Source organism: Notamacropus eugenii, chromosome 6 (genome assembly GCF_028372415.1).
Source record: "Notamacropus eugenii isolate mMacEug1 chromosome 6, mMacEug1.pri_v2, whole genome shotgun sequence".
NCBI lineage: Eukaryota > Metazoa > Chordata > Mammalia > Diprotodontia > Macropodidae > Notamacropus > Notamacropus eugenii.
In genome coordinates, this window is record NC_092877.1 from 256,381,546 (window position 1) to 256,395,167 (window position 13,622).

At 37.4% G+C, this 13,622-nt stretch overlaps 1 long non-coding RNA gene across 2 annotated transcripts in view; it reads left to right on the top strand.

Annotated features, from left to right (window-relative positions):
- The first annotated feature begins 9,152 nt into the window (after nucleotides 1–9,152).
- Nucleotides 9,153–13,622, top strand: part of LOC140512804 (uncharacterized) — a 58,987-nt gene continuing 54,517 nt past the window's right edge. For both annotated transcript variants that reach the window (XR_011969924.1, XR_011969923.1), the window contains exon 1: nucleotides 9,153–9,287. This is a non-coding gene — a long non-coding RNA (uncharacterized lncRNA). The remainder of the gene's footprint in view (nucleotides 9,288–13,622) is intronic.

The window sequence follows — 13,622 nt, forward strand, 5'->3', positions numbered from 1 at the left end:
TGCATTAGTTCATACATGTCTTCCCAAGTTTCTTGGAATTTTTCGTATTTTCACTTCCTATAATGAAATAACAATTCATTATATTCATATATCAGGGTAACATATATGGCTATACCAATATGGCTATGGCCTCCAATCATTTTATAAGGGAAGGATCCTTAACCTGGTTTGTAAACTGGTGTTTTATTCACAGAGCCAGTAAGACAGTGTCTCCTTGAATGGGTCCAGGAGACGAACATTGTTGATAGTGTGGGGTACCAGATGAAACACTCCCCAATTTCCATAGCTGCTGCAATTCTCATTTGAGAGCAGCTAATATCCTATGGCATGGTGCCATCTTAAATAGATTAGTGAAAGCCATCAGAGTGTCAGAAACCACTACAGCTTGGGTAAATTTGACTGTTCCCAGTTTAGAGGAGGCACTTTGACCAGGCTCAGTGATGCCTGACCACAAGAACCATACTGCTGGTGTCGTTGATGTGACGATATCTTTTGAAAATAGATATTCTGCTTTCATTTAGCCAGAGTGAGTCAGAGTTCTCAGAATTATTCATATTTATCACTTCCTACAGTGACATTTCATTTTATTCATATACTACAATTTGACCACCTATTCCTCAATTAGTGGTCACCCATTTCCACTCCTTAGCTCTCATTCTTTCCCTTTTTCCTATAGTAAAAAATACTGCTATAAGTATTTTTGGAATATAGGGCCTTGACTTCCTTGATGGATGGCCTATGGGGAATAGCTTTTCTCCTCTCCATTACTGGTCTTTTGAGTATTTTGCTACTCGTTGAAATTTCATCAAAAATTAAGAAAAAGTATATACTGCTTAACTCAAAACAGAAGTCCCTGCTAGACATCTCATAAAAAATTGCATGAATCGAAGCCTAAAATTATTGACTAGAAGGAGGGTGCTGCGATGCAGTCAAGGTGTAATGGAAAACTCAGTGAATTTAGTCAGAAGTGGCTGAGTTAAGCCCCAGCTCTGCTACTTATTAGTTGTGCAGCCTCTGGTAAGTGAATGAAAACTTATTTTCCCCGTCCATAAAATGAGGATAAAAATACTTATGTTACCTACTTCTCAGGGTGGCTATGAGAATCAAATGAGACATGAATTCCTATAATAATGTGAGAAATCATTATCATTTTCTCTTGTTTTCTGATCCTAATCCTGTCTACACGTTCATAACTCAGACTTTCCTATACAGCAGCCTGTCTCCAGAAACCTCAACTGATGGGATATCAAAATAATAATATCCTATATGCTATGGATATAATATCCTAATATGCTATGAAGAATATTGAAAAGATACAATTAATTTTCATGGATAACTCCATCTTCTGAGAATAAAGCTTACAAAACTAAGAGAACTTAAAAAAACTAATTTAAGTAATATGGCACAAAGAAATAAGTGCTTGGTTTGGAATAAGAAGTCTTGGGTTCAAATCTTAGCTCTATCTATATGACCTCAGGCAAGTCATGTTACCTTTCATGGCCTCAATTGTATCATCTGGCTGAAGAGAGATAATACGGTCATAGATTTAGTGTAAGAAGGAACTTCAAAGGTCATCTAGGCCAAACTTTTCATTTTACATATGAGGAAATTGAGGTCTTGTAGCTTGTCCCATGATATGTACCTTGTAAATGTCAGAGCAAAGAAGGGAAAGATGATTTCTACCTTCCCTTCTAGCTCTATATTTATAATCTTTGAAATATATTTGGTTAGTGACTAATTTAAAACCACTTCAAGAAAGAAAAAAAGTGCTATTTAGTTTTTCCCAATTCTGTGCTCGGGCACCAAGAATATTCATTAGAGATTTCTAGCTAAGTTTATACCGTTGTAAAAAAGGATGGTATCAGTTCCAATAAAAAGGCATCCACCTTAATTATTGTTTGTTACAACACTTCCAGTATAATTAATTGAGGCAAATTTCAACCACACTTGAAAGCCAAAGTATAATCCAGTTCAGGAAGACTTCTGCAAGTGACCTTTGATCTTTATTTCCCTCAGTTAAGGATATAATAATTCCTTTTATCTCATCGTGTTGGCACACATTCCTAAGACTCAGCCTTCAGTTGTGCAAGAAATGATCTGTAGTTTAAATAAAACATTCAAAAAGGAATTCAAAAGACTCTCTAAAAATTATTATTCTCCAATATCTTGACACAGACACTTGTCACGTTGCTTCTTTCTCTCAGTGTAAGGTTCACAATACTTAGTATATTCTGGCCAGCAAAATATGGACCCATATTCCAAATCAAAACTTTTGTTATTCCAGGTTGTTTCTCATAAGAGAGTGAATTCATCAGGGAAATGCATAGGTCTTCTAAGCAGCAGAGCACAGGGCTTGAACAGTTCCCATCATTTATGATGGGAAGTGAAGAATCTCTTTTTCAGCTGAAACTGAAGAAAACTTTTAGGTAGTAGACTCAAGGTATAATTATGTGGTTTGGAATTTAGCCAGGACACTGAAATTTATACTTCTCCACTTACTAGATGTGTCATGGACCCTTTAATTACCTGAAGTGGGTCAGGACTTCTGTTTTCTGCCTATCCCATCGGAAAGACAACATACCTTCATACCTTAGAATAGCAAGTTTCCTTTATGACTCTCTGGGGTGTTTGCTATGTGCTGAGAATATGCCTGATCTCCTTGATTGAGATGTTTTCTGATGTCATACATTTAGAGTTCAAAGGGATCTTAGAGGTCATTTGATCCAACCCCCTCATTTTACAGAGTAGTTTTTGTATACAAAGATTAAATGGAATCTTTTGTATGAGAGTACTGTGGTTTAAAATGAAGGAAGGCATGGGCACCCCACCTACACTCATACATACCAAGTCAGATTGACCTTTTAAACGAGAAGATCTGTGGACCCATGAATTCTCAGGCAAAGCAATAAACTCCATATGTTTCAGGTAAATTAACTCAGTCCAAAATGCACCACTGATTCAGAGGGTGTGGTAGGAGACACTTTCTCACATTCAGGCAGCAGGTCAGAGAGGCAGAGAGCTGTCTGTAAACAAGTTACCCTATAGCAACAACTGAAATTAAGCCAGGACTTGCCTCTTATCCTGTAATAAGTAACCCAGTGTAGACAAGCCTTTAATAGGAGTTGCACCTGCTGAATCATCATCCGGTCCTTTTTTTGCTTCCCCAGCCCACCCCAAGAACTTGTCCCAAAGTCAGCATCAGAATGAAAAGTGTTCACAATCAGACATCCTCTCTCTGTTCAGACCAGACACAGCGATGTGATAGACTCAGTTTGATTTCATCGATGTTCCTCTGACGATATTCATATCAACAAAATACTTAGATTGAGAGTTGGGATGGATGGACCTTAGGCCCTGAGAGGCCCTAAGTTCGTACAGGTGCTAAATGAAAAAGAGGATTTCAACTGAGGTCATCTGACTCTATGGACAACTAGGTGACTCAGTGGAAAGGGCATTAGGCCTGGAGTCAGGAAGACCTAAGTTCAAAGCCATTCTGACACTTACTAGCTGTGTTTAACCTCAAGCAAGTCATTTAACCCTTTTCCCCCCAGTGCCTCACCTGTAAAATGAGCTAGAGAGGGAAATGGCAAATCAGTACAGTATCTTTACCAAGAAAACCCCAAATGGGGTCATGAAGAGTCAGAAACTATTGAACAATATAAACAGAAACAAAAAAACCTCTGACTGAACCCAACACTCCACTGTACCATGCTGTATTTCCTTCTCAAAGGAAGCACAGGATCATAGTTTTAAGATTGGAAGGGAATTTACAAGTCATTGTGTAGACCTCATTTTATAGATGTGGAAACTGAGGTAGAGAGAGTAAGTGATTTGCCCAGGTTCACACAAATAGTAAGTAGCAGAGTCAAGATTTCAACTCAGATCCTCTGACTCCAAATACAACAAGCTTGTCATTGTACCATGCTGCCTTTTGGAGGAAACAATTGAGGGCCACCGAAGAAGCTCTCCAGTTAGGGTAAAATAGCCTGGAATTTAGACTGTTCTTATTTCTGAAGCATTCAGTGCTCTTGTTGACATCTTTTTTAGGTAGACTATAAGCATGAATTAATACAGGTTTTGACAAATGAAAAGGGCCAGAAATTTGTATCATGTAAGTACCTTTCCTAAGTTGGACTATGTCTATACTAAGAAATCAGAGCAGTGGAAACAAGGAAAAAACTTGGGCCAGGATCTACCATAATCATTCATCCTCCAACAGTGCTAGCATAGGGGTTGTCTGGGCAACTAATTCAGATGATCTAAATTGTTTGCCTCCTTTATTGATTCATATAACTCTAATGGCTACTGTTACCCATACTCAATTTTGGTGAATAATAGTCATGTCCTGTCCCCTTTGTCTCTTTCACCCAGAAGTACACGAAGACTATGTTAAGTTTGTTGAAACAGTTTGCTCTGAATATGACTCTACAATATATAGTAGCTAAGTATCTACCATCATCAGGAATAGGGCTTTCTAGATCCGTGGGGCTTGTCATCAAAAATAGTAATAATAGCTAGCATTTATGCAATGCTTTAGGTTTACAAAGTGCTTTATATGTGCTAACTCATTCGACCATTATAAAAACTCTGTGAGGTAGGATGCTATTATTATCCCCAATTTAGAGATGAGGAAACTGAGATGAAGAAAGATTAAATAACTTATCTAGGAACACATACGTAGCAAGTATATAAGGTGAAATTTGAACTCCAGTCTTCCAAACTCCACATACTGTACTCTCTGCACTGTGCCACATAATGATCCTGAAGCCTTAAAAGTTTTCTTAAAACTTTCACCATTTGTAATGGAAATCTTTCTAAAATAAATTACACATTTCCCTGCCTTCTTAAATAGACTATGCTGAAGGTAATTTAACATTTTTGTGGCTATTGATTGTTACTATGAAAAAAATTGGATGTATTGTTATGAAAAGAAAATTTTGGATGAGACAGTGTTGTCCAAAGAAAAGGATCCTGGATTTGAAGTCAGAGGGCTTGATTTATCTATGTCCATCCTTCCCTCCTCCTACTGTGGTCCCCGTTGGCAGCTGAGTCTTGCAACAAATGTAAATAGGAGCACTCAGTATGATAGAATTAAGTCAAGAGGAGAGGTGGCAGTCCCCAGAAAGAAGACCTCTGTTAGTTACAGGGTATGGACTCTAGTTCTTTCCGAAAGCCTTCTAAACCAAGATCACATCATATCAACATCCTACACCAAGGTGTCAGCTGAATCCAAAGGTGACTACAACCAAGCAACGAGGACATATCTTTTGGAGTACATATAGTGGTGTCCAGTGGAGCATCATCTGGCATGAACCAATGGAAGAGACTACAGGACCAAGGTCAGCAGGAGCAGTGGCAAGACATCCATGACCCAGAGCACTAAGAGGGATGAGTAGACCTTCTTCACATGTGCCTTGGCCACCTGTTTTCTCTACATATGTGTCTCACCACTTAAGAAGTCTCTGTATATCCATCCACCTCTTACACTGAGAATGAGTGTATTTGTATGATAGTGTACCTCAGGTCTATAAGGAAATTATTTTTATTGTAACTGTCCTTTCTAGGGTATATCAGTAAATGCTTTTTCTCAAAGATAATTATATCTTCTAGTTGACTAGAGATAAGCTAAATATACTTGTGAGCTCTAGTCTTAGGAACATGAATCCATAGAGCACCTGCAATTTGAAGCAGTCATTTCTCTATGAGCATGAATTGCAGGGTAGCCCAGAGGGGGTGCTAAAAATATTAACTTTTATTTTTATCATAGTTATTAAAATTCCATTAATATTGGTAACTACTGTGTTTGTACAGGTTACAATTTTAGTTCTATTAAAGTTCTCCTCTTTAGAGAATAAGTGCCTTATTGTCGAATATAGAATACCTTGGATTTCCAAACCATAGATCCTGAAGGTACTGAAGTAAGTATAATTTTAGGTGCTATTATTCTATAGGCTTCAATATAATGGATATCTAATAAGTTTATTAATCATCTCTTGTTCATGAAATTTAGAAGATCTTAGCAAGGGCTCAAGTGTACCAATTTTCAGAAAGATTAGATCAAGGTTTGACCAACCCTGAACAAAACTGTGAAATAGGTCAAATCTGTTCTTGATACCTTCTTCAGTCATCCAACAAGCATTTATTAAACACTTACCATATGACAGGCACTGTGTTAAGTGCTTGAGATACAAAGAAGGGCAAAAGATAATCCCTTCTCTCAAAAAATATGGAATCAACTATGTACAAACAAGCTATATACAGGATAAATTGAAGATGTCTCTTTCATTTTCTGCATAATTTCCCTGATGTTGAGTTTCTACTTCTTACTTTCATTTACTGGAACCCTTATCTTTCCTTTTCTCCTCTGTGAAACTCTGCACTCAGGATCTGATAGCAGTTATTTCTATTTCAGAGTGAATTTATTAATGTGTTGCCTCTTCCAGGGTAACCATTTTCATTTAAAGCAAGATTTTTAATTGTGAAATGGAAGGCTTTTTTTCTCTCTTAAAAATATTTCAGACTTCTAAGAGCAGGAATGGTGGGGAAGTGTTTGGGGTAGGAGAGAACAAGAAGCCATTCTGCTCCCCATGAAATTACATCCAATCCAACCAATTAAACACAAATGAACAAGATCCAACTACATGCAAAGCATTGACCTAAGAGTTGGGAAGTGATGCACAAAACCAAAATGAAAAGTCTCTAACCCTAGATAAGGAATATAAGGAAAACAATATGTAGGCACTGTCGACATGATAATTTGAGGTTGAGGAATATGCTTACAACTAGAGTGGGAAGAAAGGAGAGACTTCTCTTAGAAGGTGACACATTAGTTAAGACTTGACAGATGCAATGGCTTCAGAGGGTGAAGATTTCTGGCTTGGGAGACAGTCTATGCAAAGGCAGGAAGGGAAGAAGAATGTGCAATGTTGAGTTCACACAACTTTGTATGAAATGTAGCATGTAAAGGGGGATTAATATGTAATAAAACTGGATAGGTACTCTGGAGCTAAACCTGCAAAAAGCTTTAAATGTCAAACTGATGAATTTGTATTTTATTATAAAGGCACAAGTGAGCCACTGAAAATTCTTGAGCAGAGGAGTAATAATAGCTAAAAAAGATTTTTGTGTTGCCATGAAAAAATCATTGAAACCTGGTCTTACATCCCTCATATAAATCGACTTTGGAAATAAGTACATCATATACATATTTGCCCTAGTTTTTTTGCTTAGCTAAAGGGAACTGTGATATCAGACATAAAGTACTGCAAGCCTGAGATCCAAGGCTCTCCCTTCCCCCTTTCCTTGAGTTCACATGGATCAGATCCAGTTTGGGTGCTTGACCCCAAAAGGTTATATTCTCTTTGGCTTATTGCCCCTACGTGAAGTTTACTTTGGGAAAATATCCAAATATAACTTATTACAGCTTGTGTCCAGGTTTTCACAAATGTGGCTAACAGGATTCCCATGTAATTACTCAACATGACAAATGTCTATTAAGTATAGGACTACTTCCGTTTCATCTCACAGAAAATGCTAAAGACAGAAAGGATTCACAGGAACCCAAAAGCAAATGCTGAAATACAAAATTTGGCCACCCATCAGTAATTAGCAACAACATTTGCATAACATCTACTATGTGTCACCGTGCTAAGTACTTTACAAATATTATCTCATTTGATCATCACAATAACCTTGGGAAGAAGGTGCTGTTATCATCCACATTTTACAGAACAGGAAACCAAGGTAAATAGAAGTGACCATGATCACATAGCTAGCAAGTGACTGAAATTGAATTCTTTCCTGACTCCAGGTCTCAAGCTCTATGTGGACTGTGCTACACAGATGCCTTGCTGTGCAGTCCTTCCTCTGCAATGAGTCCCGATTCTTTTTATCAGGGTCCTAAAGTTCTTCCAGTTTATCACCTTTATGTAGTTTGGGTATCCCTTAGAAGGAAACTTAATTTGAGATTGCCAGTAATGCAACACTCCCACATTCTGTGTGAATCCCTCTCCAGCTGAATCTTACACAAACGTCCCAAATTAGTGTCATTCTGTATCTTGGACTCCTTCCCCATCCTCCTTTAGCTGAGACTTGAAGGAAGTCAAGGAAGCCAGAAGACAACAGAAAATGAAGAGGGAGTTTCACAAATAGAGAATAGCCATTGAAGACTCCTGGAGTTGAGGGATGGACTGTTAACTTCTATTCTTGGGAGGATAGAGTCCTGACTGGAAAAACCAACTAAACCTTCTGTTCTGACCTGTAAAACTTAAACAGACAGACCTGATTAACTTTGAGGCTCCTTTTTTTCCTTGTCTTTAAGATACTGGTAGCATAGCATAGCTAAGAGTGAACCTGGGTCCTGGAGGTTCAGAGTGGAGAAATGTTCTCTGAGCTTTATAAAACTGTCAGTTATTATTATTAGAACACTCCACAATCTGGATGCAACCTGCTTTTGCATTCTTATTACGTTATCACCACTAGGACATTTTTATTACATTATCCCCTGGCCTCTTTGGGCAGTCATTCAATTAGGATCCATATACTCTATCCAATCACCCACATTCTCTAATAGTTATGGCTTGCCTTTGAGTGCCTGGCTCTCCAGACTTCCAGAACATCGATTAAATTAAACTCTAGGTACTCTCTCCGGCCACTTACAACTCCACAGCAATTTTCTTGTTACTTCTGTTACACTCCACCTCCCCACACAATTTCCAGCTACACACTATTGCCTAAAGCCCCAGATTTTGTCTATAAACAATGCTTCCTGTCTGAACCTCTACATACTGATAATTCAGTAACTGAAACCCATCTCCTAGGAGTCACAAGGGACAGCTCTGAACCAACTAACTCTCTTTAGGGTACCAGCACTAGTTCTGATTGCAGAATGTAATTAAGAGTTGTCTTTTGGCCCTTGAACAAGGGTGATATTCTGTAGGGAGAGGCCCATTGAAATGTTCTAGAAGCTCAAAATGAGGGTCTTTATGGACCTACCCAAAAGAAAGAACAAAGAAATGTCGTAGAGTCCAAGCAAAGATCATGAACAAGGAGATACTAAGAAAATGAAGAGGAAAAAGAGCATGTAGGACCATATGCATTTTTCCAAGGCAAAAGAAAAATTATATTGCTTTTCTTTGGGTGTGAACCAGCCTCATAATGACTCTGCTGAGCACTGCAGTGGTAGTGGTTTGTGAGGTCATCTGACTGAAGTCAAGTGTGTGTGGATGGGGCTGAGAGGGTAGAAGAGGATCCAGAATAACATGAAAGAAATGGGAGGACATAAAATGGTAAGTTGTTAGGGAAAAAAGGAGGAATAATAGGAGGGATGGAAATTTATGAAAGGGGCTATACTGGGAGCAGCAAAGGTCACTAAGTCCCTGTCTGGGCCACTAAAAAGAAATGGCTGCAAAGAAGAGACAAATGGACATCAGCTATAAAATAAACCACTTCAAAATTTTGCTGGGAGCTATTTTCAGTCCTTAGAAGTGTCATTACCAGTCCTACATTTAAAAAGTCTCTGATAAAACAGTAAATACCAGAGATTTTCTTCTCAAATGGAAGATTTTCTTCCAAGTTACTTTCTTTAAAAAACCCAATGATTCACACAAGTATTATTAGTATAAAAATATTTGTTATGGTCTATGCAATGTGAATTTGGAAATTGACATTTGAAATTGTCAACAATCTTGTACAGTTTCTCACAAGTCATGCATCAATAATGCATTAATAATGCTGTAGGAACAACTCCAATATCCGCCTGCTATTAAAAATAATTGTCTGTCATGAATGGATTCCTAATTTAAAAAGGTAATGACTACATTTTCAACTGTGAGCCAATTGTGGAAACTGCCACAGATTAAAAAGAAAAAAGTACAGGATGTTCAACAGCATCCTGAATGCAGGAAGAAAAATAAACTATGAATTGCATAGTCTTTGTTCGGAGAATACAAATGACTAAGAGATATGATTTTTGATACATTTTCCAAAATTATAATTGATACACAGAAATTTATCTACTAGGTTGTACTTTAATAGGATACTATATCCAACACAACTGTGATATCCTAGTTTGGGAGATATAGTACAAAAGAAAATATGCTGAATAACAATAGATTATTCTTCTATAATAACAATGTAATCACACATAATGGAATTCATGCTTAATATTACAAAAAAGCAATTGTTTTGCAGCCAAAAAAGTACCCAGTGAATCTATAAGTAAGCCTGTTAGTCTTATCAGGTTTGTTCCTGCCAGAATGTTTTGTGACTAATGCACAGGAACAAACAGAGGAGGATAGATATTCAACAAAAACAGAAATGCGTTTATTTTTCCTGTGTATACCAAGACTTTGTTATAGAGCTACTTCAGATTACAAAAATACCTATGATACCTTTCAGCCAGGCTTATTATGCATCACTTTCTTCCAGGCTCTCTACTGTCCAGTCAAAATGGTCATTTTGCTCTTTCTCTCATGATGTTCTCTTTCTCATCTCCATGCCTTTGCATATTGCTCTTTAATCTTGGCATGTAGTCCTCACTTCAGCCTCTGAGAATCCTTATTTCCCATCACAGTTCTGCTCAAAAGCTGTTCCCATGATTTTTTGCTGTATTCCTCCATCTATTAGTGCTTCCCTCTTCTCTCCACCCCACCAACCACACACACGCACACACACACACACACACACACACACACACACACACACTCTAATACCTTACTTTGTTTTGCATATACTTGCATATTCACATGCTTTCTCTTTCCATTGAATATACACTTTAAAAAAAAGTTTATTGATTGATATTTTTCCAGAAGTATATTTGCTTTATGGAAGAATTTGATCCATAGAAAGAAATCTTCTGGAAATATTTAAAACAACATAAAAATAATGAATTGTAAACTCAACAGATTTCTAAAAAAGAAAACTGCTAATTATTAATAAAAAAACTATTTTAAATCCCAAATTATATGATGTCTACTTTAATACAACAGTGGGTTCATGACCTTATTGCTGTGAGTGCCTCCACTAGTGTAGATAATGACTTCTTCATAATTCTCACACTAAGTGAACCTTGTTCATATCTTTCTAGCTCCCTAAAGAATCTACCTAATGTGATAGAGGCCATCCTCCAGTTCCTTTAGTGGTTAATAGATAAATACCAGAGCAATTCTTGGGATTTTCCTCTGTTATCCCTCCCAATACACTACCAGCCTACGTTCTTTTCCTTTCACATGATCCACTTCATATATATTAGTCCTCATGGTTAATGTATTGCAATCTGCTTTGTCCACCATTTGCTTTTCCTCTTTCCTTTGGATCATCTTCAATTTAGATTCTTTAGACATCATTGATGCTCTTGGAGAGCCTTCATGTTCACATACCACTACCAAAAGAATTTCCATGTTGATATTGGTATATATAATATACACAAAAGACAGCATGAGGTCAGTGGAAAGTTAGCCTTCGAGTCAGGAAGATTTGAGATCGAGTCTTGCAGTTGAGACCGAACCTCTCAGTGACCCCAGGAAGCTCTCTAAGATTTTTAGTACATTACCAAAAGGGGTTTCCTTATTGGATGTTTCCAATGAAATCATAGATCCAGGACAAAAACAATAGGCACAATTCCATAACTTCCAAAACTGAGGGTTATTGAAATCTTTAAGTTCTTCTGTGCATAAGATAGTAGTTGCCATCCAAGTAAATGCTATGCATATGAAGTCTGATAAAGATACCGGGAATGAGAAACGAGAATAGGCACACATAAAACAATATTTTGCTGATACCTTTCTTTTTACATCACAGTCATTTATACTTGTATTTCCACTCCGTCCCCCAATCCCAGTAAGCTTTTATTTGTGACAAGGAAAAACAATTAAGCAAAACCAACCAACGCTGCTTCTTTATCTAACAATGTAAAGAATATTCCACTCATATTCTATCCCACCTTTTCAATGGAACAAGGAGGGTTCATTTTTTAATCTCTTCTTTGGGATCAAATTAATTGTTATTACTTATTATGTTGGTTTTTTCATTGTTATTTTCATTTAAGTCACAGCGGTCATTTTGTATATTATAATCTGGGTTCTATTTACTTTATTCAGAGCCACTTCATATAAACTCCCCATGTTTTCTGAAATCTTTATGTTCATTGTTTTATTATGAACCAATGATATTCCATTACATTCATGTGCCACAGTTTGTTTAGTCATTCCCCAATAAATGGGTATCCACTTTGTTTCTAGTTCTTGGCTAACACAAAAACATGTTGCTATGAATCATTTGGTATATTTGGGACCTTTCTGCTTTTGTCTTTGATTTCCCTGGCTTATCAATGTAAATTAGCAAATGTTTAATTCCCTTGAATCTCCTTCCACCCTGACCATCTCAATTTCAATTCTGATAAGTGCAGTTTTCTTCCTCTTTCATTCCTACTGTTTAACTCTTGAACAACTGCTAGGAAAAGCAAACCAAAAAAGAAATTGTATTGTCTTGGTCTACCATAAAAATGCTCCCTCTTACCTTAATTGGGCTCCCAAAGCTTTTGTTCAGCTTCTTATGGACTCCCTATCACATTCCCCACAGTGGCTCTTCCAAGTCATCTCTTCTCTCCTCTAATATTCAGTTCAACTCCAGCCCCTCACAGCTCATCACTCTTATCATTGTCTGCTTTACTGATAAGCTTAAGTTCATATGATGCGAACTCCTTGAACTACCTTTGCCCATTGCTCTTAATCTTAGTGTCTTCATCTCCCCTCTTATCTTTAATTCTAGTCTCAGAAGAAGTGGTTCATCCTGTTGCTGAAGATAACCCCTCAGCCTATACTCTAGGGACAATCCCGTATGATCATCTTTCTGTCCTTGCTCTATCAATCATCTATTATGTGTATGCTGTCATGGGGAGGGAGAGGCGTAATGGGGGGGAGATGTGGGGGGGATAAAATCTTAATTTTATGGTAGTGATTGTAGAACATTAAAAAAATAATAATAAAATTAAATTAAATAAAATTTTTTTTAAATCATCTATTATGCATTTTCAATTCTCTCTCCCTCTCCTCTCCTATCATCTCATCTCTGTCTTTCTCTGTCTCTGTCTCTCTCTCTGTCCCTCTTTCCCTGTCTCCCTCTCTCTTTACTTCCTCTCTCCCCATTATGATCTTTTCTTTAGTCTACACACACACACTCACATCTCCTTTATCCTAAAAAAAAACAACAAAAAGCTGCTTTTGAATCCATTATTTCCTTCAAGCTCTCGTTACAGAATCATAGAATCTGAGATTTATTAGGGACTTCAGAGGCCATCTAATTCATCCTATACTTGAACAGGAATCTCTTATCCTATGTCTCTCCTTTCCTTTTCTGCCTACATTCTAAAAATTGGATCTCTACTTGTAAATTCCACTTGCTTCCTACCTCCCCATTCATCTTAATAAATAATACCTGAGCTCTGGAGGGATAAACACAGGGCCAGATGAATCTCTTCTGCTAAGTTGTTTTGAGGCACTCCAATAGAGTTGAAGTCTCTGCCCCGGTACTCAATTCATAGACTTGCTGAGGCTGGTATTTTCAGAATTAGGTTAATTGTATAACTATATGGCATCTATAGAAGCAACTCTGCTGGGGCAATG